The sequence below is a fragment of the Phalangium opilio genome, unplaced genomic scaffold (genome assembly GCF_054372755.1).
Source record: "Phalangium opilio isolate 3A_F unplaced genomic scaffold, DU_Popi_V2 ptg000101l_1, whole genome shotgun sequence".
NCBI classification, from domain to species: Eukaryota; Metazoa; Arthropoda; class Arachnida; order Opiliones; family Phalangiidae; genus Phalangium; species Phalangium opilio.
The window spans coordinates 7,292,594-7,319,014 of record NW_028324204.1 but is presented as its reverse complement, the minus strand read 5'-3'; the positions used below and the strand labels follow the sequence as shown (position 1 = coordinate 7,319,014).

The 26,421-nt window shown below is 47.8% G+C and overlaps 2 non-coding genes across 2 annotated transcripts; both read left to right on the top strand.

Annotated features, from left to right (window-relative positions):
- Positions 1–5,394: 5,394 nt before the first annotated feature.
- Positions 5,395–5,467, top strand: TRNAY-GUA (transfer RNA tyrosine (anticodon GUA)). The gene has a single exon. It is a non-coding gene; the product is annotated as a tRNA-Tyr (tRNA).
- A 19,201-nt stretch (positions 5,468–24,668) lies between these two features.
- TRNAY-GUA (transfer RNA tyrosine (anticodon GUA)) lies at positions 24,669–24,741 on the top strand. The gene has a single exon. It is a non-coding gene; the product is annotated as a tRNA-Tyr (tRNA).
- Positions 24,742–26,421: the final 1,680 nt, after the last annotated feature.

Below are 26,421 nucleotides of genomic sequence, written 5' to 3'. Positions count from 1 at the left end.
TTGGTGGCTCGAGCTCATCCGGGAGCGGTGTTGTGAGGTCTCAGATGTGACGTAAAAAGTCAAGGTTTTTCCACAAAACCTGACGAACATTTAGTTTTTGGGCTTCCTTGGCGCAATGGTTAGCGCGTTCGGCCGTTAACCGAAAGGTTGGTGGTTCGAGCACAACCGGGAGAGGTGTTGTAGGGTCTCAGATGTAGCGTAATAAGTCATAACTTATCCACAATACCTGACAACCATTTTGTTTCTGAGCTTTCGTGGCTCAATGGTTAGCGCGTTCGGCTGTTAACCAATAGGTTGGTGGTTCGAGCCCATCCGGGAGCGGTGTTGTGAGGTCTCAGATGTAACGTAAAATGTCAGAGTTTTTCCACAACACCTGACGAACATTTAATTTTTGGGCTTCCGTGGCGCAATGATTAGCGCGTACAGCTGTTAATCGAAAGGTTGAAGGTTCGAGCCCACCCGGGAGAGGTGTTGTGGGGTCTCAGATGTAGCGTAAAAAGTCAAAACTTTTCCACATTACGTGACAACCATTTAATTTCTGAGCTTCCGTGGCTCAATGGTTAGCGCGTTCGGCTGTTAACCGAAAGGTTGGTGGTTCGAGCACAACCGGGAGAGGTGTTGTAGGGTCTCAGTTGTAACGTAATAAGTCATAACTTATCCACAATACCTGACAACCATTTTGTTTCTGAGCTTTCGTGGCTCAATGGTTAGCGCGTTCGGCTGTTAACCAATAGGTTGGTGGTTCGAGCCCATCCGGGAGCGGTGTTGTGAGGTCTCAGATGTAACGTAAAATGTCAGAGTTTTTCCACAACACCTGACGAACATTTAATTTTTGGGCTTCCGTGGCGCAATGATTAGCGCGTACAGCTGTTAATCGAAAGGTTGAAGGTTCGAGCCCACCCGGGAGAGGTGTTGTGGGGTCTCAGATGTTGCGTAAAAAGTCAAAACTTTTCCACAATACGTGACAACCATTTAATTTCTGAGCTTCCGTGGCTCAATGGTTAGCGCGTTCGGCTGTTAACCGATAGGTTGGTGGTTCGAGCCCATCCGGGAGCGGTGTTGTGACGTCTCTGATGTGACGTAAAAAGTCAAGGTTTTTCCACAATACCTGAAGACCATTTAATTTTTGGGCTTCCGTGGCGCAATGGTTAGCGCGTTGGGCTGTTAACCAATAGGTTGGTGGTTCGAGCCCACCCGGGAGCGGTGTTGTGAAGTCTCAGATGTAACGTAGAAAGTCAAGGTTTTTTCCACAATACCTGACGACCATTTATTTTTTGGGCTTCCTTGGCGCAATGGTTAGCGCGTTCAGCTGTTAATCGAAAGGTTGCAGGTTCGAGCCCACCCGGGAGAGGTGTTGTGGGGTCTCAGATGTAGCGTAAAAAGTCAAAACTTTTCCACAATACGTGACAACCATTTAATTTCTGAGCTTCCGTGGCTCAATGGTTAGCGCGTTCGGCTGTTAACCAATAGGTTGATGGTTCGAGCCCATCCGGGAGCGGTGTTGTGAGGTCTCAGATGTGACGTAAAAAGTCAAGGTTTTTCCACAATACCTGACGAACATTTAATTTTTGAGCTTCCGTGGCGCAATGATTAGCGCGTACAGCTGTTAATCGAAAGGTTGAAGGTTCGAGCCCACCCGGGAGAGGTGTTGTGGGGTCTCAGATGTAGCGTAAAAAGTCAAAACGTTTCCACAATACGTGACAACCATTTAATTTCTGAGCTTCCGTGGCTCAATGGTTAGCGCGTTCGGCTGTTAACCAATAGGTTGGTGGCTTGAGCTCATCCGGGAGCGGTGTTGTGAGGTCTCAGATGTGACGTAAAAAGTCAAGGTTTTTCCACAATACCTGACGAACATTTAATTTTTGGGCTTCCTTGGCGCAATGGTTAGCGCGTTCGGCTGTTAACCGAAAGGTTGGTGGTTCGAGCACAACCGGGAGAGGTGTTGTAGGGTCTCAGATGTAACGTAATAAGTCATAACTTATCCACAATACCTGACAACCATTTTGGTTCTGAGCTTCCGTGGCTCAATGGTTAGCGCGTTCGGCTGTTAACCAATAGGTTGGTGGTTCGAGCCCATCCGGGAGCGGTGTTGTGAGGTCTCAGATGTAACGTAAAATGTCAGAGTTTTTCCACAACACCTGACGAACATTTAATTTTTGGGCTTCCGTGGCGCAATGATTAGCGCGTACAGCTGTTAATCGAAAGGTTGAAGGTTCGAGCCCACCCGGGAGAGGTGTTGTGGGGTCTCAGATGTTGCGTAAAAAGTCAAAACTTTTCCACAATACGTGACAACCATTTAATTTCTGAGCTTCCGTGGCTCAATGGTTAGCGCGTTCGGCTGTTAACCGATAGGTTGGTGGTTCGAGCCCATCCGGGAGCGGTGTTGTGACGTCTCAGATGTGACGTAAAAAGTCAAGGTTTTTCCACAATACCTGAAGACCCTTTAATTTTTGGGCTTCCGTGGCGCAATGGTTAGCGCGTTGGGCTGTTAACCAATAGGTTGGTGGTTCGAGCCCATCCGGGAGCGGTGTTGTGAGGTCTCAGATGTAACGTAAAAAGTCAAGGTTTTTTCCACAACACCTGACGAACATTTAATTTTTGGGCTTCCGTGGCGCAATGATTAGCGCGTTCAGCTGTTAATTGAAAGGTTGCAGGTTCGAGCCCACCCGGGAGAGGTGTTGTGGGGTCTCAGATGTAGCGTAAAAAGTCAAAACTTTTCCACAATACGTGACAACCATTTAATTTCTGAGCTTCCGTGGCTCAATGGTTAGCGCGTTCGGCTGTTAACCAATAGGTTGGTGGTTCGAGCCCATCCGGGAGCGGTGTTGTGAGGTCTCAGATGTGACGTAAAAACTCAAGGTTTTTACACAACACCTGACGAACATTTAATTTTTGGGCTTCCGTGGCGCAATGATTAGCGCGTTCAGCTGTTAACCAATAGGTTGGTGGTTCGAGCCCCTCCGGGAGCGGTGTTGTGAGGTCTCAGATGTGACGTAAAATTCAAGGTTTTTACACAATACCTGACGAGCATTTAACTTTTGGGCTTCCGTGGCGCAAAGGTTAGCGCGTTCGGCTGTTAACCAATAGGTTGGTGGTTCGAACCCATCCGGGAGCGGTGATGTGAGGTCTTAGATGTGACGTAAAAATTCAAGGTTTTTACACAATACCTGACGAGCATTTAAGTTTTGGGCTTCGGTGGCGCATTGGTTAGCGCGTTCAGCTGTTAACCAATAGGTTGGTGGTTCGAGCCCACCCGGAAGCGGTGTTGTGAGGTCTCAGATGTGACGTAAAAAGTCAAGGTTTTTACACAATACCTGACGAGCATTTAATTTTTGGGCTTCCGTGGCGCAATGGTTAGCGCGTTCAGCTGTTAATCGAAAGGTTGGTGGTTCGAGCCCAACCGAGAGAGGTGTTGTAGGGTCTCAGATGTAACGTAATAAGTCATAACTTATCCACAATACCTGACAACCATTTAATTTCTGAGCTTCCGTGGCTCAATGATTAGCGCGTTCGGCTGTTAACCAATAGGTTGGTGGTTCGAGCCCATCCGGGAGCGGTGTTGTGAGGTCTCAGATGTGACGTAAAAAGTCAAGGTTTTTACACAATACCTGACGAGCATTTAACTTTTGGGCTTCCGTGGCGCAATGGTTAGCGCGTTCGGCTGTTAATCGAAAGGTTGGTGGTTCGAGCCCAACCGGGAGAGGTGTTGTGGGGTCTCAGATGTAGCGTAAAAAGTCAAAACTTTTCCACAATACGTGACAACCATTTAATTTCTGAGCTTCCGTGGCTGAATGGTTAGCGCGTTCGGCTGTTAACCAATAGGTTGGTTGTTCGAGCCCATCCGGTAGCGGTGTTGTGAGGTCTCAGATGTGACGTAAAAAGTCAAGGTTTTTACACAATACCTGACGAGCATTTAATTTTTGGGCTTCCGTGGCGCAATGGTTAGCGCGTTTAGCTTTTAACCAATAGGGTGGTGGTTCGAGCCCACCCGGGAGCGGTGTTGTGGGATCTTAAATGTAACGTAGAAAGACAAAGTTTTTCCACAATACCTGACGACCATTTATTTTTTGGGCTTCCTTGGCGCAATGGTTAGCACGTTCGGCTGTTAACCGAAAGGTTGGTGGTTCGAGCCCAACCGGGAGAGGTGTTGTGGGGTCTCAGATGTAGCGTAAAAAGTCAAAACTTTTCCACAATACGTGACAACCATTTAATTTCTGAGCTTCCGTGGCTGAATGGTTAGCGCGTTCGGCTGTTAACCAATAGGTTGGTTGTTCGAGACCATCCGGTAGCGGTGTTGTGAGGTCTCAGATGTGACGTAAAAAGTCAAGGTTTTTACACAATACCTGACGAGCATTTAATTTTTGGGCTTCCGTGGCGCAATGGTTAGCGCGTTTAGCTTTTAACCAATAGGGTGGTGGTTCGAGCCCACCCGGGAGCGGTGTTGTGGGATCTTAAATGTAACGTAGAAAGACAAAGTTTTTCCACAATACCTGACGACCATTTATTTTTTGGGCTTCCTTGGCGCAATGGTTAGCACGTTCGGCTGTTAACCGAAAGGTTGGTGGTTCGAGCCCACCCGGGAGCGGTGTTGTGGGATCTCAAATGTAACGTAAAAAGTCAAAACTTTTCCACAATACGTGACAACCATTTAATTTCTGAGCTTCCGTGGCGCAATGATTAGCGCGTTCAGCTGTTAATCGAAAGGTTGCAGGTTCGAGCCCACCCGGGAGAGGTGTTGTGGGGTCTCAGATGTAGCGTAAAAAGTCAAAACTTTTCCACAATACGTGACAACCATTTAATTTCTGAGCTTCCGTGGCTCAATGGTTAGCGCGTTCGGCTGTTAACCAATAGGTTGGTGGTTCGAGCCCATCCGGGAGCGGTGTTGTGAGGTCTCAGATGTGACGTAAAAAGTCAAGGTTTTTACACAATACCTGACGAGCATTTAATTTTTGGGCTTCCGTGGCGCAATGGTTAGCGCGTTCAGATGTTAACCAATAGGTTGGTGGTTCGAGCCCACCCGGGAGGGGTGATGTGGAATCTCAAATGTAACGTAGAAAGCCAAAGTTTTTCCACAATACCTGACGACCATTTATTTTTTGGGCTTCCTTGGCGCAATGGTTAGCGCGTTCGGCTGTTAACCGAAAGGTTGGTGGTTCGAGCCCATCCGGGAGCGGTGTTGTGGGATCTCAAATGTAACGTAGAAAACCAAAGTTTTTCCACAATACCTGACGACCATTTAGTTTTTGGGCTTCCTTGGCGCAATGGTTAGCGCGTTTGGTTGTTAACCAATAGGTTGGTGGTTCGAGCCCAACCGGGAGAGGTGTTGTAGGGTCTCAGATGTAACGTAATAAGTCATAACTTATCCACAATACCTGACGACCATTTAATTTTTGGGCTTCCGTGGCGCAATGGTTAGCGCGTTCGGCTGTAAACCAATAGGTTGGTGGTTCGAGCCCATCCGGGAGCGGTGTTGTGACGTCTCAGATGTGACGTAAAAAGTCAAGGTTTTTTCTACAACACCTGACGACCATTTAATTTTTGGGCTTCCGTGGCGCAATGATTAGCGCGTTCGGCTGTTAACCAATAGGTTGGTGGTTCGAGCCCATCCGGGAGCGGTGTTGTGAGGTCTCAGATGTAACGTAAAATGTCAGAGTTTTTCCACAATACCTGACGAACATTTAATTTTTGGGCTTCCGTGGCGCAATGATTAGCGCGTTCAGCTGTTAATCGAAAGGTTGAAGGTTCGAGCCCACCCGGGAGAGGTGTTGTGGGGTCTCAGATGTAGCGTAAAAAGTCAAAACCTTTCCACAATACGTGACAACCATTTAATTTCTGAGCTTCCGTGGCTCAATGGCTAGCGCGTTCGGCTGTTAACCAATAGGTTGGTGGTTCGAGCCCATCCGGGAAAGGTGTTGTGAGGTCTCAGATGTGACGTAAAAAGTCAAGGTTTTTACACAATACCTGACGAGCATTTAACTTTTGGGCTTCCGTGGCTCAATGGTTAGCGCGTTCGGCTGTTAACCAATAGGTTGGTGGTTCGAGCCCATCCGGGAGCGGTGTTGTGACGTCTCAGATGTGACGTAAAAAGTCAAGGTTTTTTCCACAACACCTGACGACCATTTAGTTTTTGGGCTTCCGTGGCGCAATGGTTAGCGCGTTCGGCTGTTAACCAATAGGTTGGTGGTTCGAGCCCATCCGGGAGCGGTGTTGTGAGGTCTCAGATGTAACGTAAAATGTCAGAGTTTTTCCACAATACCTGACGAACATTTAATTTTTGAGCTTCCGTGGCGCAATGATTAGCGCGTTCAGCTGTTAATCGAAAGGTTGAAGGTTCGAGCCCACCCGGGAGAGGTGTTGTGGGGTCTCAGATGTAGCGTAAAAAGTCAAAACTTTTCCACAATACGTGACAACCATTTAATTTCTGAGCTTCCGTGGCTCAATGGTTAGCGCGTTCGGCTGTTAACCAATAGGTTGGTGGCTCGAGCTCATCCGGGAGCGGTGTTGTGAGGTCTCAGATGTGACGTAAAAAGTCAAGGTTTTTCCACAATACCTGACGAACATTTAATTTTTGGGCTTCCTTGGCGCAATGGTTAGCGCGTTGGGCTGTTAACCAATAGGTTGGTGGTTCGAGCCCATCCGGGAGCGGTGTTGTGAGGTCTCAGATGTAACGTAAAAAGTCAAGGTTTTTTCCACAACACCTGACGAACATTTAATTTTTGGGCTTCCGTGGCGCAATGATTAGCGCGTACAGCTGTTAATCGAAAGGTTGAAGGTTCGAGCCCACCCGGGAGAGGTGTTGTGGGGTCTCAGATGTAGCGTAATAAGTCAAAACTTTTCCACAATACGTGACAACCATTTAATTTCTGAGCTTCCGTGGCTCAATGGTTAGCGCGTTCGGCTGTTAACCAATAGGTTGGTGGTTCGAGCCCATCCGGGAGCGGTGTTGTGAGGTCTCAGATGTGACGTAAAAAGTCAAGATTTTTACACAATACCTGACGAGCATTTAATTTTTGGGCTTCCGTGGCGCAATGGTTAGCGCGTTCAGCTGTTAACCAATAGGTTGGTGGTTTGAGCCCACCCGGGAGCGGTGTTGTGGGATCTCAAATGTAACGTAGAAAACCAAAGTTTTTCCACAATACCTGACGACCATTTAGTTTTTGGGCTTCCGTGGCGCAATGGTTAGCGCGTTCGGTTGTTAACCAATAGGTTGGTGGTTCGAGCCCTCCCGGGAGGGGTGTTGTGGGATCTCAAATGTAACGTAGAAAGCCAAAGTTTTTCCACAATACCTGACGACCATTTATTTTTTGGGCTTCCTTGGCGCAATGGTTAGCGCGTTCGGCTGTTAACCGAAAGGTTGGTGGTTCTAGCCCAACCGGGAGAGGTGTTGTAGGGTCTCAGATGTTACGTAATAAGTCATAACTTATCCACAATACCTGACAACCATTTAATTTCTGAGCTTCCGTGGCTCAATGGTTAGCGCGTTCGGCTGTTAACCAATAGGTTGGTGGTTCGAGCCCATCCGGGAGCGGTGTTGTGAGGTCTCAGATGTGACGTAAAAGGTCAAGATTTTTACACAATACCTGACGAGCATTTAATTTTTGGGCTTCCGTGGCGCAATGGTTAGCGCGTTCAGCTGTTAACCAATAGGTTGGTGGTTTGAGCCCACCCGGGAGCGGTGTTGTGGGATCTCAAATGTAACGTAGAAAACCAAAGTTTTTCCACAATACCTGACGACCATTTAGTTTTTGGGCTTCCGTGGCGCAATGGTTAGCGCGTTCGGTTGTTAACCAATAGGTTGGTGGTTCGAGCCCTCCCGGGAGGGGTGATGTGGGATCTCAAATGTAACGTAGAAAGCCAAAGTTTTTCCACAATACCTGACGACCATTTATTTTTTGGGCTTCCTTGGCGCAATGGTTAGCGCGTTCGGCTGTTAACCGAAAGGTTGGTGGTTCTAGCCCAACCGGGAGAGGTGTTGTAGAGTCTCAGATGTTACGTAATAAGTCATAACTTATCCACAATACCTGACAACCATTTAATTTCTGAGCTTCCGTGGCTCAATGGTTAGCGCGTTCGGCTGTTAACCGATAGGTTGGTGGTTCGAGCCCATCCGGGAGCGATGTTGTGACGTCTCTGATGTGACGTAAAAAGTCAAGGTTTTTCCACAATACCTGAAGACCATTTAATTTTTGGGCTTCCGTGGCGCAATGGTTAGCGCGTTGGGCTGTTAACCAATAGGTTGGTGGTTCGAGCCCATCCGGGAGCGGTGTTGTGATGTCTCAGATGTAACGTAAAAAGTCAAAGTTTTTTCCACAACACCTGACGAACATTTAATTTTTGGGCTTCCGTGGCGCAATGATTAGCGCGTTCAGCTGTTAATCGAAAGGTTGAAGGTTCGAGCCCACCCGGGAGAGGTGTTGTGGGGTCTCAGATGTAGCGAAAAAAGTCAAAACTTTTCCACAATACGTGACAACCATTTAATTTCTGAGCTTCCGTGGCTCAATGGTTAGCGCGTTCGGCTGTTAACCAATAGGTTGGTGGTTCGAGCCCATCCGGGAGCGGTGTTGTGAGGTCTCAGATGTGACGTAAAAAGTCAAGATTTTTACACAATACCTGACGAGCATTTAATTTTTGGGCTTCCGTGGCGCAATGATTAGCGCGTTCAGCTGTTAATCGAAAGGTTGAAGGTTCGAGCCCACCCGGGAGAGGGGTTGTGGGGTCTCAGATGTAGCGTAAAAAGTCAAAACTTTTCCACAATACGTGACAACCATTTAATTTCTGAGCTTCCGTGGCTCAATGGTTAGCGCGTTCGGCTGTTAACCAATAGGTTGGTGGTTCGAGCCCATCCGGGAAAGGTGTTGTGAGGTCTTAGATGTGACGTAAAAAGTCAAGGTTTTTACACAATACCTGACGAGCATTTAACTTTTGGGCTTCCGTGGCTCAATGGTTAGCGCGTTCGGCTGTTAACCAATAGGTTGGTGGTTCGAGCCCATCCGGGAGCGGTGTTGTGACGTCTCAGATGTGACGTAAAAAGTCAAGGTTTTTTCCACAACACCTGACGACCATTTAATTTTTGGGCTTCCGTGGCGCAATGGTTAGCGCGTTCGGCTGTTAACCAATAGGTTGGTGGTTCGAGCCCCTCCGGGAGCGGTGTTGTGAGGTCTCAGATGTAACGTAAAATGTCAGAGTTTTTCCACAATACCTGACGAACATTTAATTTTTGAGCTTCCGTGGCGCAATGATTAGCGCGTTCAGCTGTTAATCGAAAGGTTGAAGGTTCGAGCCCACCCGGGAGAGGTGTTGTGGGGTCTCAGATGTAGCGTAAAAAGTCAAAACTTTTCCACAATACGTGACAACCATTTAATTTCTGAGCTTCCGTGGCTCAATGGTTAGCGCGTTCGGCTGTTAACCAATAGGTTGGTGGCTCGAGCTCATCCGGGAGCGGTGTTGTGAGGTCTCAGATGTGACGTAAAAAGTCAAGGTTTTTCCACAATACCTGACGAACATTTAATTTTTGGGCTTCCTTGGCGCAATGGTTAGCGCGTTCGGCTGTTAACCGAAAGGTTGGTGGTTCGAGCACAACCGGGAGAGGTGTTGTAGGGTCTCAGATGTAACGTTATAAGTCATAACTTATCCACAATACCTGACAACCATTTAATTTCTGAGCTTCCGTGGCTCAATGGTTAGCGCGTTCGGCTGTTCACCAATAGGTTGGTGGTTCGAGCCCATCCGGGAGCGGTGTTGTGAGGTCTCAGATGTGACGTAAAAGGTCAAGATTTTTACACAATACCTGACGAGCATTTAATTTTTGGGCTTCCGTGGCGCAATGGTTAGCGCGTTCAGCTGTTAACCAATAGGTTGGTGGTTTGAGCCCACCCGGGAGCGGTGTTGTGGGATCTCAAATGTAACGTAGAAAACCAAAGTTTTTCCACAATACCTGACGACCATTTAGTTTTTGGGCTTCCGTGGCGCAATGGTTAGCGCGTTCGGTTGTTAACCAATAGGTTGGTGGTTCGAGCCCTCCCGGGAGGGGTGATGTGGGATCTCAAATGTAACGTAGAAAGCCAAAGTTTTTCCACAATACCTGACGACCATTTATTTTTTGGGCTTCCTTGGCGCAATGGTTAGCGCGTTCGGCTGTTAACCGAAAGGTTGGTGGTTCTAGCCCAACCGGGAGAGGTGTTGTAGAGTCTCAGATGTTACGTAATAAGTCATAACTTATCCACAATACCTGACAACCATTTAATTTCTGAGCTTCCGTGGCTCAATGGTTAGCGCGTTCGGCTGTTAACCAATAGGTTGTTGGTTCGAGCCCATCCGGGAGCGGTGTTGTGAGGTCTCAGATGTAACGTAAAATGTCAGAGTTTTTCCACAACACCTGACGAACATTTAATTTTTGGGCTTCCGTGGCGCAATGATTAGCGCGTACAGCTGTTAATCGAAAGGTTGAAGGTTCGAGCCCACCCGGGAGAGGTGTTGAGGGGTCTCAGATGTTGCGTAAAAAGTCAAAACTTTTCCACAATACGTGACAACCATTTAATTTCTGAGCTTCCGTGGCTCAATGGTTAGCGCGTTCGGCTGTTAACCGATAGGTTGGTGGTTCGAGCCCATCCGGGAGCGATGTTGTGACGTCTCTGATGTGACGTAAAAAGTCAAGGTTTTTCCACAATACCTGAAGACCATTTAATTTTTGGGCTTCCGTGGCGCAATGGTTAGCGCGTTGGGCTGTTAACCAATAGGTTGGTGGTTCGAGCCCATCCGGGAGCGGTGTTGTGAGGTCTCAGATGTGACGTAAAAAGTCAAGATTTTTACACAATACCTGACGAGCATTTAATTTTTGGGCTTCCGTGGCGCAATGATTAGCGCGTTCAGCTGTTAATCGAAAGGTTGAAGGTTCGAGCCCACCCGGGAGAGGGGTTGTGGGGTCTCAGATGTAGCGTAAAAAGTCAAAACTTTTCCACAATACGTGACAACCATTTAATTTCTGAGCTTCCGTGGCTCAATGGTTAGCGCGTTCGGCTGTTAACCAATAGGTTGGTGGTTCGAGCCCATCCGGGAAAGGTGTTGTGAGGTCTTAGATGTGACGTAAAAAGTCAAGGTTTTTACACAATACCTGACGAGCATTTAACTTTTGGGCTTCCGTGGCTCAATGGTTAGCGCGTTCGGCTGTTAACCAATAGGTTGGTGGTTCGAGCCCATCCGGGAGCGGTGTTGTGACGTCTCAGATGTGACGTAAAAAGTCAAGGTTTTTTCCACAACACCTGACGACCATTTAATTTTTGGGCTTCCGTGGCGCAATGGTTAGCGCGTTCGGCTGTTAACCAATAGGTTGGTGGTTCGAGCCCCTCCGGGAGCGGTGTTGTGAGGTCTCAGATGTAACGTAAAATGTCAGAGTTTTTCCACAATACCTGACGAACATTTAATTTTTGAGCTTCCGTGGCGCAATGATTAGCGCGTTCAGCTGTTAATCGAAAGGTTGAAGGTTCGAGCCCACCCGGGAGAGGTGTTGTGGGGTCTCAGATGTAGCGTAAAAAGTCAAAACTTTTCCACAATACGTGACAACCATTTAATTTCTGAGCTTCCGTGGCTCAATGGTTAGCGCGTTCGGCTGTTAACCAATAGGTTGGTGGCTCGAGCTCATCCGGGAGCGGTGTTGTGAGGTCTCAGATGTGACGTAAAAAGTCAAGGTTTTTCCACAATACCTGACGAACATTTAATTTTTGGGCTTCCTTGGCGCAATGGTTAGCGCGTTCGGCTGTTAACCGAAAGGTTGGTGGTTCGAGCACAACCGGGAGAGGTGTTGTAGGGTCTCAGATGTAACGTTATAAGTCATAACTTATCCACAATACCTGACAACCATTTAATTTCTGAGCTTCCGTGGCTCAATGGTTAGCGCGTTCGGCTGTTCACCAATAGGTTGGTGGTTCGAGCCCATCCGGGAGCGGTGTTGTGAGGTCTCAGATGTAACGTAAAATGTCAGAGTTTTTCCACAACACCTGACGAACATTTAATTTTTGGGCTTCCGTGGCGCAATGATTAGCGCGTACAGCTGTTAATCGAAAGGTTGAAGGTTCGAGCCCACCCTGGAGAGGTGTTGAGGGGTCTCAGATGTTGCGTAAAAAGTCAAAACTTTTCCACAATACGTGACAACCATTTAATTTCTGAGCTTCCGTGGCTCAATGGTTAGCGCGTTCGGCTGTTAACCGATAGGTTGGTGGTTCGAGCCCATCCGGGAGCGATGTTGTGACGTCTCTGATGTGACGTAAAAAGTCAAGGTTTTTCCACAATACCTGAAGACCATTTAATTTTTGGGCTTCCGTGGCGCAATGGTTAGCGCGTTGGGCTGTTAACCAATAGGTTGGTGGTTCGAGCCCATCCGGGAGCGGTGTTGTGATGTCTCAGATGTAACGTAAAAAGTCAAAGTTTTTTCCACAACACCTGACGAACATTTAATTTTTGGGCTTCCGTGGCGCAATGATTAGCGCGTTCAGCTGTTAATCGAAAGGTTGAAGGTTCGAGCCCACCCGGGAGAGGTGTTGTGGGGTCTCAGATGTAGCGTAAAAAGTCAAAACTTTTCCACAATACGTGACAACCATTTAATTTCTGAGCTTCCGTGGCTCAATGGTTAGCGCGTTCGGCTGTTAACCAATAGGTTGGTGGTTCGAGCCCATCCGGGAGCGGTGTTGTGAGGTCTCAGATGTGACGTAAAAAGTCAAGATTTTTACACAATACCTGACGAGCATTTAATTTTTGGGCTTCCGTGGCGCAATGATTAGCGCGTTCAGCTGTTAATCGAAAGGTTGAAGGTTCGAGCCCACCCGGGAGAGGGGTTGTGGGGTCTCAGATGTAGCGTAAAAAGTCAAAACTTTTCCACAATACGTGACAACCATTTAATTTCTGAGCTTCCGTGGCTCAATGGTTAGCGCGTTCGGCTGTTAACCAATAGGTTGGTGGTTCGAGCCCATCCGGGAAAGGTGTTGTGAGGTCTTAGATGTGACGTAAAAAGTCAAGGTTTTTACACAATACCTGACGAGCATTTAACTTTTGGGCTTCCGTGGCTCAATGGTTAGCGCGTTCGGCTGTTAACCAATAGGTTGGTGGTTCGAGCCCATCCGGGAGCGGTGTTGTGACGTCTCAGATGTGACGTAAAAAGTCAAGGTTTTTTCCACAACACCTGACGACCATTTAATTTTTGGGCTTCCGTGGCGCAATGGTTAGCGCGTTCGGCTGTTAACCAATAGGTTGGTGGTTCGAGCCCCTCCGGGAGCGGTGTTGTGAGGTCTCAGATGTAACGTAAAATGTCAGAGTTTTTCCACAATACCTGACGAACATTTAATTTTTGAGCTTCCGTGGCGCAATGATTAGCGCGTTCAGCTGTTAATCGAAAGGTTGAAGGTTCGAGCCCACCCGGGAGAGGTGTTGTGGGGTCTCAGATGTAGCGTAAAAAGTCAAAACTTTTCCACAATACGTGACAACCATTTAATTTCTGAGCTTCCGTGGCTCAATGGTTAGCGCGTTCGGCTGTTAACCAATAGGTTGGTGGCTCGAGCTCATCCGGGAGCGGTGTTGTGAGGTCTCAGATGTGACGTAAAAAGTCAAGGTTTTTCCACAATACCTGACGAACATTTAATTTTTGGGCTTCCTTGGCGCAATGGTTAGCGCGTTCGGCTGTTAACCGAAAGGTTGGTGGTTCGAGCACAACCGGGAGAGGTGTTGTAGGGTCTCAGATGTAACGTTATAAGTCATAACTTATCCACAATACCTGACAACCATTTAATTTCTGAGCTTCCGTGGCTCAATGGTTAGCGCGTTCGGCGGTTCACCAATAGGTTGGTGGTTCGAGCCCATCCGGGAGCGGTGTTGTGAGGTCTCAGATGTAACGTAAAATGTCAGAGTTTTTCCACAACACCTGACGAACATTTAATTTTTGGGCTTCCGTGGCGCAATGATTAGCGCGTACAGCTGTTAATCGAAAGGTTGAAGGTTCGAGCCCACCCGGGAGAGGTGTTGAGGGGTCTCAGATGTTGCGTAAAAAGTCAAAACTTTTCCACAATACGTGACAACCATTTAATTTCTGAGCTTCCGTGGCTCAATGGTTAGCGCGTTCGGCTGTTAACCGATAGGTTGGTGGTTCGAGCCCATCCGGGAGCGATGTTGTGACGTCTCTGATGTGACGTAAAAAGTCAAGGTTTTTCCACAATACCTGAAGACCATTTAATTTTTGGGCTTCCGTGGCGCAATGGTTAGCGCGTTGGGCTGTTAACCAATAGGTTGGTGGTTCGAGCCCATCCGGGAGCGGTGTTGTGATGTCTCAGATGTAACGTAAAAAGTCAAAGTTTTTTCCACAACACCTGACGAACATTTAATTTTTGGGCTTCCGTGGCGCAATGATTAGCGCGTTCAGCTGTTAATCGAAAGGTTGAAGGTTCGAGCCCACCCGGGAGAGGTGTTGTGGGGTCTCAGATGTAGCGTAAAAAGTCAAAACTTTTCCACAATACGTGACAACCATTTAATTTCTGAGCTTCCGTGGCTCAATGGTTAGCGCGTTCGGCTGTTAACCAATAGGTTGGTGGTTCGAGCCCATCCGGGAGCGGTGTTGTGAGGTCTCAGATGTGACGTAAAAAGTCAAGATTTTTACACAATACCTGACGAGCATTTAATTTTTGGGCTTCCGTGGCGCAATGATTAGCGCGTTCAGCTGTTAATCGAAAGGTTGATGGTTCGAGCCCACCCGGGAGAGGGGTTGTGGGGTCTCAGATGTAGCGTAAAAAGTCAAAACTTTTCCACAATACGTGACAACCATTTAATTTCTGAGCTTCCGTGGCTCAATGGTTAGCGCGTTCGGCTGTTAACCAATAGGTTGGTGGTTCGAGCCCATCCGGGAAAGGTGTTGTGAGGTCTTAGATGTGACGTAAAAAGTCAAGGTTTTTACACAATACCTGACGAGCATTTAACTTTTGGGCTTCCGTGGCTCAATGGTTAGCGCGTTCGGCTGTTAACCAATAGGTTGGTGGTTCGAGCCCATCCGGGAGCGGTGTTGTGACGTCTCAGATGTGACGTAAAAAGTCAAGGTTTTTTCCACAACACCTGACGACCATTTAATTTTTGGGCTTCCGTGGCGCAATGGTTAGCGCGTTCGGCTGTTAACCAATAGGTTGGTGGTTCGAGCCCCTCCGGGAGCGGTGTTGTGAGGTCTCAGATGTAACGTAAAATGTCAGAGTTTTTCCACAATACCTGACGAACATTTAATTTTTGAGCTTCCGTGGCGCAATGATTAGCGCGTTCAGCTGTTAATCGAAAGGTTGAAGGTTCGAGCCCACCCGGGAGAGGTGTTGTGGGGTCTCAGATGTAGCGTAAAAAGTCAAAACTTTTCCACAATACGTGACAACCATTTAATTTCTGAGCTTCCGTGGCTCAATGGTTAGCGCGTTCGGCTGTTAACCAATAGGTTGGTGGCTCGAGCTCATCCGGGAGCGGTGTTGTGAGGTCTCAGATGTGACGTAAAAAGTCAAGGTTTTTCCACAATACCTGACGAACATTTAATTTTTGGGCTTCCTTGGCGCAATGGTTAGCGCGTTCGGCTGTTAACCGAAAGGTTGGTGGTTCGAGCACAACCGGGAGAGGTGTTGTAGGGTCTCAGATGTAACGTTATAAGTCATAACTTATCCACAATACCTGACAACCATTTAATTTCTGAGCTTCCGTGGCTCAATGGTTAGCGCGTTCGGCTGTTCACCAATAGGTTGGTGGTTCGAGCCCATCCGGGAGCGGTGTTGTGAGGTCTCAGATGTAACGTAAAATGTCAGAGTTTTTCCACAACACCTGACGAACATTTAATTTTTGGGCTTCCGTGGCGCAATGATTAGCGCGTACAGCTGTTAATCGAAAGGTTGAAGGTTCGAGCCCACCCGGGAGAGGTGTTGTGGGGTCTCAGATGTTGCGTAAAAAGTCAAAACTTTTCCACAATACGTGACAACCATTTAATTTCTGAGCTTCCGTGGCTCAATGGTTAGCGCGTTCGGCTGTTAACCGATAGGTTGGTGGTTCGAGCCCATCCGGGAGCGGTGTTGTGACGTCTCAGATGTGACGTAAAAAGTCAAGGTTTTTCCACAATACCTGAAGACCATTTAATTTTTGGGCTTCCGTGGCGCAATGGTTAGCGCGTTGGGCTGTTAACCAATAGGTTGGTGGTTCGAGCCCATCCGGGAGCGGTGTTGTGAGGTCTCAGATGTAACGTAAAAAGTCAAAGATTTTTACACAATACCTGACGAGCATTTAATTTTTGGGCTTCCGTGGCGCAATGATTAGCGCGTTCAGCTGTTAATCGAAAGGTTGAAGGTTCGAGCCCACCCGGGAGAGGTGTTGTGGGGTCTCAGATGTAGCGTAAAAAGTCAAAACTTTTCCACAATACGTGACAACCATTTAATTTCTGAGCTTCCGTGGCTCAATGGTTAGCGCGTTCGGCTGTTAACCAATAGGTTGGTGGCTCGAGCTCATCCGGGAGCGGTGTTGTGAGGTCTCAGATGTGACGTAAAAAGTCAAGGTTTTTCCACAATACCTGACGAACATTTAATTTTTGGGCTTCCTTGGCGCAATGGTTAGCGCGTTCGGCTGTTAACCGAAAGGTTGGTGGTTCGAGCACAACCGGGAGAGGTGTTGTAGGGTCTCAGATGTAACGTTATAAGTCATAACTTATCCACAATACCTGACAACCATTTAATTTCTGAGCTTCCGTGGCTCAATGGTTAGCGCGTTCGGCTGTTCACCAATAGGTTGGTGGTTCGAGCCCATCCGGGAGCGGTGTTGTGAGGTCTCAGATGTAACGTAAAATGTCAGAGTTTTTCCACAACACCTGACGAACATTTAATTTTTGGGCTTCCGTGGCGCAATGATTAGCGCGTACAGCTGTTAATCGAAAGGTTGAAGGTTCGAGCCCACCCGGGAGAGGTGTTGTGGGGTCTCAGATGTTGCGTAAAAAGTCAAAACTTTTCCACAATACGTGACAACCATTTAATTTCTGAGCTTCCGTGGCTCAATGGTTAGCGCGTTCGGCTGTTAACCGATAGGTTGGTGGTTCGAGCCCATCCGGGAGCGGTGTTGTGACGTCTCAGATGTGACGTAAAAAGTCAAGGTTTTTCCACAATACCTGAAGACCATTTAATTTTTGGGCTTCCGTGGCGCAATGGTTAGCGCGTTGGGCTGTTAACCAATAGGTTGGTGGTTCGAGCCCATCCGGGAGCGGTGTTGTGAGGTCTCAGATGTAACGTAAAAAGTCAAAGATTTTTACACAATACCTGACGAGCATTTAACTTTTGGGCTTCCGTGGCTCAATGGTTAGCGCGTTCGGCTGTTAACCAATAGGTTGGTGGTTCGAGCCCATCCGGGAGCGGTGTTGTGACGTCTCAGATGTGACGTAAAAAGTCAAGGTTTTTTCCACAACACCTGACGACCATTTAATTTTTGGGCTTCCGTGGCGCAATGGTTAGCGCGTTCGGCTGTTAACCAATAGGTTGGTGGTTCGAGCCCCTCCGGGAGCGGTGTTGTGAGGTCTCAGATGTAACGTAAAATGTCAGAGTTTTTCCACAATACCTGACGAACATTTAATTTTTGAGCTTCCGTGGCGCAATGATTAGCGCGTTCAGCTGTTAATCGAAAGGTTGAAGGTTCGAGCCCACCCGGGAGAGGTGTTGTGGGGTCTCAGATGTAGCGTAAAAAGTCAAAACTTTTCCACAATACGTGACAACCATTTAATTTCTGAGCTTCCGTGGCTCAATGGTTAGCGCGTTCGGCTGTTAACCAATAGGTTGGTGGCTCGAGCTCATCCGGGAGCGGTGTTGTGAGGTCTCAGATGTGACGTAAAAAGTCAAGGTTTTTCCACAATACCTGACGAACATTTAATTTTTGGGCTTCCTTGGCGCAATGGTTAGCGCGTTCGGCTGTTAACCGAAAGGTTGGTGGTTCGAGCACAACCGGGAGAGGTGTTGTAGGGTCTCAGATGTAACGTAATAAGTCATAACTTATCCACAATACCTGACAACCATTTAATTTCTGAGCTTCCGTGGCTCAATGGTTAGCGCGTTCGGCTGTTCACCAATAGGTTGGTGGTTCGAGCCCATCCGGGAGCGGTGTTGTGAGGTCTCAGATGTAACGTAAAATGTCAGAGTTTTTCCACAACACCTGACGAACATTTAATTTTTGGGCTTCCGTGGCGCAATGATTAGCGCGTACAGCTTTTAATCGAAAGGTTGAAGGTTCGAGCCCACCCGGGAGAGGTGTTGTGGGGTCTCAGATGTTGCGTAAAAAGTCAAAACTTTTCCACAATACGTGACAACCATTTAATTTCTGAGCTTCCGTGGCTCAATGGTTAGCGCGTTCGGCTGTTAACCGATAGGTTGGTGGTTCGAGCCCATCCGGGAGCGGTGTTGTGACGTCTCAGATGTGACGTAAAAAGTCAAGGTTTTTCCACAATACCTGAAGACCATTTAATTTTTGGGCTTCCGTGGCGCAATGGTTAGCGCGTTGGGCTGTTAACCAATAGGTTGGTGGTTCGAGCCCATCCGGGAGCGGTGTTGTGAGGTCTCAGATGTAACGTAAAAAGTCAAAGTTTTTTCCACAACACCTGACGAACATTTAATTTTTGGGCTTCCGTGGCGCAATGATTAGCGCGTTCAGCTGTTAATCGAAAGGTTAAAGTTCGAGCCCACCCGGGAGAGGTGTTGTGGGGTCTCAGATGTAGCGTAAAAAGTCAAAACTTTTCCACAATACGTGACAACCATTTAATTTCTGAGCTTCCGTGGCTCAATGGTTAGCGCGTTCGGCTGTTAACCAATAGGTTGGTGGTTCGAGCCCATCCGGGAGCGGTGTTGTGAGGTCTCAGATGTAACGTAAAATGTCAGAGTTTTTCCACAATACGTGACAACCATTTAATTTCTGAGCTTCCGTGGCTCAATGGTTAGCGCGTTCGGCTGTTAACCGATAGGTTGGTGGTTCGAGCCCATCCGGGAGCGGTGTTGTGACGTCTCAGATGTGACGTAAAAAGTCAAGGTTTTTCCACAATACCTGAAGACCATTTAATTTTTGGGCTTCCGTGGCGCAATGGTTAGCGCGTTGGGCTGTTAACCAATAGGTTGGTGGTTCGAGCCCATCCGGGAGCGGTGTTGTGAGGTCTCAGATGTAACGTAAAATGTCAGAGTTTTTCCACAACACCTGACGAACATTTAATTTTTGGGCTTCCGTGGCGCAATGATTAGCGCGTTCAGCTGTTAATCGAAAGGTTAAAGTTCGAGCCCACCCGGGAGAGGTGTTGTGGGGTCTCAGATGTTGCGTAAAAAGTCAAAACTTTTCCACAATACGTGACAACCATTTAATTTCTGAGCTTCCGTGGCGCAATGGTTAGCGCGTTCAGCTGTTAACCAATAGGTTGGTGGTTTGAGCCCACCCGGGAGCGGTGTTGTGGGATCTCAAATGTAACGTAGAAAACCAAAGTTTTTCCACAATACCTGACGACCATTTAGTTTTTGGGCTTCCGTGGCGCAATGGTTAGCGCGTTCGGTTGTTAACCAATAGGTTGGTGGTTCGAGCCCTCCCGGGAGGGGTGATGTGGGATCTCAAATGTAACGTAGAAAGCCAAAGTTTTTCCACAATACCTGACGACCATTTATTTTTTGGGCTTCCTTGGCGCAATGGTTAGCGCGTTCGGCTGTTAACCGAAAGGTTGGTGGTTCGAGCCCAACCGGGAGAGGTGTTGTAGGGTCTCAGATGTTACGTAATAAGTCATAACTTATCCACAATACCTGACAACCATTTAATTTCTGAGCTTCCGTGGCTCAATGGTTAGCGCGTTCGGCTGTTAACCAATAGGTTGGTGGTTCGAGCCCATCCGGGAGCGGTGTTGTGCGGTCTCAGATGTAACGTTAAATGTCAGAGTTTTTCCACAACACCTGAGGAACATTTAATTTTTGGGCTTCCGTGGCGCAATGATTAGCGCGTACAGCTGTTAATCGAAAGGTTGAAGGTTCGAGCCCACCCGGGAGAGGTGTTGTGGGGTCTCAGATGTTGCGTAAAAAGTCAAAACTTTTCCACAATACGTGACAACCATTTAATTTCTGAGCTTCCGTGGCTCAATGGTTAGCGCGTTCGGCTGTTAACCGATAGGTTGGTGGTTCGAGCCCATCCGGGAGCGGTGTTGTGACGTCTCAGATGTGACGTAAAAAGTCAAGGTTTTTTCCACAACACCTGACGACCATTTAATTTTTGGGCTTCCGTGGCGCAATGGTTAGCGCGTTCGGCTGTTAACCAATAGGTTGGTGGTTCGAGCCCCTCCGGGAGCGGTGTTGTGAGGTCTCAGATGTAACGTAAAATGTCAGAGTTTTTCCACAATACCTGACGAACATTTAATTTTTGAGCTTCCGTGGCGCAATGATTAGCGCGTTCAGCTGTTAATCGAAAGGTTGAAGGTTCGAGCCCACCCGGGAGAGGTGTTGTGGGGTCTCAGATGTAGCGTAAAAAGTCAAAACTTTTCCACAATACCTGACGAACATTTAATTTTTGGGCTTCCTTGGCGCAATGGTTAGCGCGTTCGGCTGTTAACCGAAAGGTTGGTGGTTCGAGCACAACCGGGATAGGTGTTGTAGGGTCTCAGATGTAACGTAATAAGTCATAACTTATCCACAATACCTGACAACCATTTAATTTCTGAGCTTCCGTGGCTCAATGGTTAGCGCGTTCGGCTGTTCACCAATAGGTTGGTGGTTCGAGCCCATCCGGGAGCGGTGTTGTGAGGTCTCAGATGTAACGTAAAATGTCAGAGTTTTTCCACAACACCTGACGAACATTTAATTTTTGGGCTTCCGTGGCGTAATGATTAGCGCGTACAGCTGTTAATCGAAAGGTTGAAGGTTCGAGCCCACCCGGGAGAGGTGTTGTGGGGTCTCAGATGTTGCGTAAAAAGTCAAAACTTTTCCACAATACGTGACAACCATTTAATTTCTGAGCTTCCGTGGCTCAATGGTTAGCGCGTTCGGCTGTTAACCGATAGGTTGGTGGTTCGAGCCCATCCGGGAGCGGTGTTGTGACGTCTCAGATGTGACGTAAAAAGTCAAGGTTTTTCCACAATACCTGAAGACCATTTAATTTTTGGGCTTCCGTGGCGCAATGGTTAGCGCGTTGGGCTGTTAACCAATAGGTTGGTGGTTCGAGCCCATCCGGGAGCGGTGTTGTGAGGTCTCAGATGTAACGTAAAAAGTCAAAGATTTTTACACAATACCTGACGAGCATTTAATTTTTGGGCTTCCGTGGCGCAATGATTAGCGCGTTCAGCTGTTAATCGAAAGGTTGAAGGTTCGAGCCCACCCGGGAGAGGTGTTGTGGGGTCTCAGATGTAGCGTAAAAAGTCAAAACTTTTCCACAATACGTGACAACCATTTAATTTCTGAGCTTCCGTGGCTCAATGGTTAGCGCGTTCGGCTGTTAACCAATAGGTTGGTGGTTCGAGCCCATCCGGGAAAGGTGTTGTGAGGTCTCAGATGTGACGTAAAAAGTCAAGGTTTTTTCCACAACACCTGACGACCATTTAATTTTTGGGCTTCCGTGGCGCAATGGTTAGCGCGTTCGGCTGTTAACCAATAGGTTGGTGGTTCGAGCCCATCCGGGAGCGGTGTTGTGACGTCTCAGATGTGACGTAAAAAGTCAAGGTTTTTTCCACAACACCTGACGACCATTTAATTTTTGGGCTTCCGTGGCGCAATGGTTAGCGCGTTCGGCTGTTAACCAATAGGTTGGTGGTTCGAGCCCCTCCGGGAGCGGTGTTGTGAGGTCTCAGATGTAACGTAAAATGTCAGAGTTTTTCCACAATACCTGACGAACATTTAATTTTTGAGCTTCCGTGGCGCAATGATTAGCGCGTTCAGCTGTTAATCGAAAGGTTGAAGGTTCGAGCCCACCCGGGAGAGGTGTTGTGGGGTCTCAGATGTAGCGTAAAAAGTCAAAACTTTTCCACAATACGTGACAACCATTTAATTTCTGAGCTTCCGTGGCTCAATGGTTAGCGCGTTCGGCTGTTAACCAATAGGTTGGTGGCTCGAGCTCATCCGGGAGCGGTGTTGTGAGGTCTCAGATGTGACGTAAAAAGTCAAGGTTTTTCCACAATACCTGACGAACATTTAATTTTTGGGCTTCCTTGGCGCAATGGTTAGCGCGTTCGGCTGTTAACCGAAAGGTTGGTGGTTCGAGCACAACCGGGAGAGGTGTTGTAGGGTCTCAGATGTAACGTAATAAGTCATAACTTATCCACAATACCTGACAACCATTTAATTTCTGAGCTTCCGTAGCTCAATGGTTAGCGCGTTCGGCTGTTCACCAATAGGTTGGTGGTTCGAGCCCATCCGGGAGCGGTGTTGTGAGGTCTCAGATGTAACGTAAAATGTCAGAGTTTTTCCACAACACCTGACGAACATTTAATTTTTGGGCTTCCGTGGCGCAATGATTAGCGCGTACAGCTTTTAATCGAAAGGTTGAAGGTTCGAGCCCACCCGGGAGAGGTGTTGTGGGGTCTCAGATGTTGCGTAAAAAGTCAAAACTTTTCCACAATACGTGACAACCATTTAATTTCTGAGCTTCCGTGGCTCAATGGTTAGCGCGTTCGGCTGTTAACCGATAGGTTGGTGGTTCGAGCCCATCCGGGAGCGGTGTTGTGACGTCTCAGATGTGACGTAAAAAGTCAAGGTTTTTCCACAATACCTGAAGACCATTTAATTTTTGGGCTTCCGTGGCGCAATGGTTAGCGCGTTGGGCTGTTAACCAATAGGTTGGTGGTTCGAGCCCATCCGGGAGCGGTGTTGGGAGGTCTCAGATGTAACGTAAAAAGTCAAAGTTTTTTCCACAACACCTGACGAACATTTAATTTTTGGGCTTCCGTGGCGCAATGATTAGCGCGTTCAGCTGTTAATCGAAAGGTTAAAGTTCGAGCCCACCCGGGAGAGGTGTTGTGGGGTCTCAGATGTAGCGTAAAAAGTCAAAACTTTTCCACAATACGTGACAACCATTTAATTTCTGAGCTTCCGTGGCTCAATGGTTAGCGCGTTCGGCTGTTAATCAATAGGTTGGTGGTTCGAGCCCATCCGGGAGCGGTGTTGTGAGGTCTCAGATGTAACGTAAAATGTCAGAGTTTTTCCACAATACGTGACAACCATTTAATTTCTGAGCTTCCGTGGCTCAATGGTTAGCGCGTTCGGCTGTTAACCGATAGGTTGGTGGTTCGAGCCCATCCGGGAGCGGTGTTGTGACGTCTCAGATGTGACGTAAAAAGTCAAGGTTTTTCCACAATACCTGAAGACCATTTAATTTTTGGGCTTCCGTGGCGCAATGGTTAGCGCGTTGGGCTGTTAACCAATAGGTTGGTGGTTCGAGCCCATCCGGGAGCGGTGTTGTGAGGTCTCAGATGTAACGTAAAAAGTCAAAGTTTTTTCCACAACACCTGACGAACATTTTATTTTTGGGCTTCCGTGGCGCAATGATTAGCGCGTTCAGCTGTTAATCGAAAGGTTGAAGGTTCGAGCCCACCCAGGAGAGGTGTTGTGGGGTCTCAGATGTAGCGAAAAAAGTCAAAACTTTTCCACAATACGTGACAACCATTTAATTTCTGAGCTTCCGTGGCTCAATGGTTAGCGCGTTCGGCTGTTAACCAATAGGTTGGTGGTTCGAGCCCATCCGGGAGCGGTGTTGTGAGGTCTCAGATGTGACGTAAAAAGTCAAGATTTTTACACGATACCTGACGAGCATTTAATTTTTGGGCTTCCGTGGCGCAATGGTTAGCGCGTTCAGCTGTTAACCAATAGGTTGGTGGTTTGAGCCCACCCGGGAGCGGTGTTGTGGGATCTCAAATGTAACGTAGAAAACCAAAGTTTTTCCACAATACCTGACGACCATTTAGTTTTTGGGCTTCCGTGGCGCAATGGTTAGCGCGTTCGGTTGTTAACCAATAGGTTGGTGGTTCGAGCCCACCCGGGAAGGGTGATGTGGGATCTCAAATGTAACGTAGAAAGCCAATGTTTTTCCACAATACCTGACGACCATTTAGTTTTTGGGCTTCCGTGGCGCAATGGATAGCGCGTTCGGATGTAAACCAATAAGTTGGTGGTTCGAGCACACCCGGGAGCGGTGATGTGAGGTCTCAGATGTAACGTAAAATATCAGATTTTTTCCACAATACCTGACGAACATTTAATTTTTGGGCTTCCGAGGCGCAATGATTAGCGCGTTCAGCTGTTAATCGAAAGGTTGAAGGTTCGAGCCCACCCGGGAGAGGTGTTGTGGGGTCTCAGATGTAGCGTAAAAAGTCAAAACTTTTCCACAATACGTGACAACCATTTAATTTCTGAGCTTCCGTGGCTCAATGGTTAGCGCGTTCGGCTGTTAACCAATAGGTTGGTGGTTCGAGCCCATCCGGGAGCGGTGTTGTGAGGTCTCAGATGTGACGTAAAAAGTCAAGGTTTTTACACAATACCTGACGAGCATTTAATTTTTGGGCTTCCGTGGCGCAATGGTTAGCGCGTTTAGCTGTTAACCAATAGGTTGGTGGTTCGATCCCACCCGGGAGCGGTGTTGTGGGATCTCAAATGTAACGTAGAAAGCCAAAGTTTTTCCACAATACCTGACGACCATTTAGCTTTAGGGCTTCCGTGGCGCAATGGATAGCGCGTTCGGCTGTAAACCAATAGGTTGGTGGTTCGAGCCCACCCGGGAGCGGTGATGTGGGATTTCAAATGTAACGTAGAAAGCCAAAGTTTTTCCACAATACCTGACGACCATTTATTTTTCTGGCTTCCTTGGCGCAATGGTTAGCGCGTTCGGCTGTTAACCGAAAGGTTGGTGGTTCGAGCCCAACCGGGAGAGGTGTTGTAGGGTCTCAGATGTAACGTAATAAGTCATAACTTATCCACAATACCTGACAACCATTTAATTTCTGAGCTTCCATGGCTCAATGGTTAGCGCGTTCGGCTGTTAACCAATAGGTTGGTGGTTCGAGCCCATCCGGGAGCGGTGTTGTGAGGTCTCAGATGTAACGTAAAATGTCAGAGTTTTTTCAAAACACCTGACGAACATTTAATTTTTGGGCTTCCGTGGCGCAATGATTAGCGCGTACAGCTGTTAATCGAAAGGTTGAAGGTTCGAGCCCACCCGGGAGAGGTGTTGTGGGGTCTCAGATGTTGCGTAAAAAGTCAAAACTTTTCCACAATACGTGACAACCATTTAATTTCTGAGCTTCCGTGGCTCAATGGTTAGCGCGTTCGGCTGTTAACCGATAGGTTGGTGGTTCGAGCCCATCCGGGAGCGGTGTTGTGACGTCTCAGATGTGACGTAAAAAGTCAAGGTTTTTCCACAATACCTGAAGACCATTTAATTTTTGGGCTTCCGTGGCGCAATGGTTAGCGCGTTGGGCTGTTAACCAATAGGTTGGTGGTTCGAGCCCACCCGGGCGCGGTGTTGTGGGATCTCAAACGTAACGTAGAAAGCCAAAGTTTTTTCACAACACCTGACGAACATTTAATTTTTGGGCTTCCGTGGCGCAATGATTAGCGCGTTCAGCTGTTAATCGAAAGGTTGCAGGTTCGAGCCCAACAAGGAGAGGTGTTGTGGGGTCTCAGATGTAGCGAAAAAAGTCAAAACTTTTCCACAATACGTGACAACCATTTAATTTCTGAGCTTCCGTGGCTCAATGGTTAGCGCGTTCGGCTGTTAACCAATAGGTTGGTGGTTCGAGCCCATCCGGGAGCGGTGTTGTGAGGTCTCAGATGTGACGTAAAAAGTCAAGGTTTTTACACAATACCTGACGAGCATTTAATTTTTGGGCTTCCGTGGCGCAATGGTTAGCGCGTTCAGCTGTTAACCAATAGGTTGGTGGTTTGAGCCCACCCGGGAGCGGTGTTGTGGGATCTCAAATGTAACGTAGAAAACCAAAGTTTTTCCACATACCTGACGACCATTTAGTTTTTGGGCTTCCGTGGCGCAATGGTTAGCGCGTTCGGTTGTTAACCAATAGGTTGGTGGTTCGAGCCCACCCGGGAGGGTGATGTGGAATCTCAAATGTAACGTAGAAAGCCAAAGTTTTTCCACAATACCTGACGACCATTTATTTTTTGGGCTTCCTTGGCGCAATGGTTAGCGCGTTCGGCTGTTAACCGAAAGGTTGGTGGTTCGAGCCCAACCGGGAGAGGTGTTGTAGGGTCTCAGATGTTACGTAATAAGTCATAACTTATCCACAATACCTGACAACCATTTAATTTCTGAGCTTCCGTGGGTCAATGGTTAGCGCGTTCGGCTGTTAACCAATAGGTTAGTGGTTCGAGCCCATCCGGGAGCGGTGTTGTGAGGTCTCAGATGTAACGTAAAATGTCAGAGTTTTTCCACAACACCTGACGAACATTT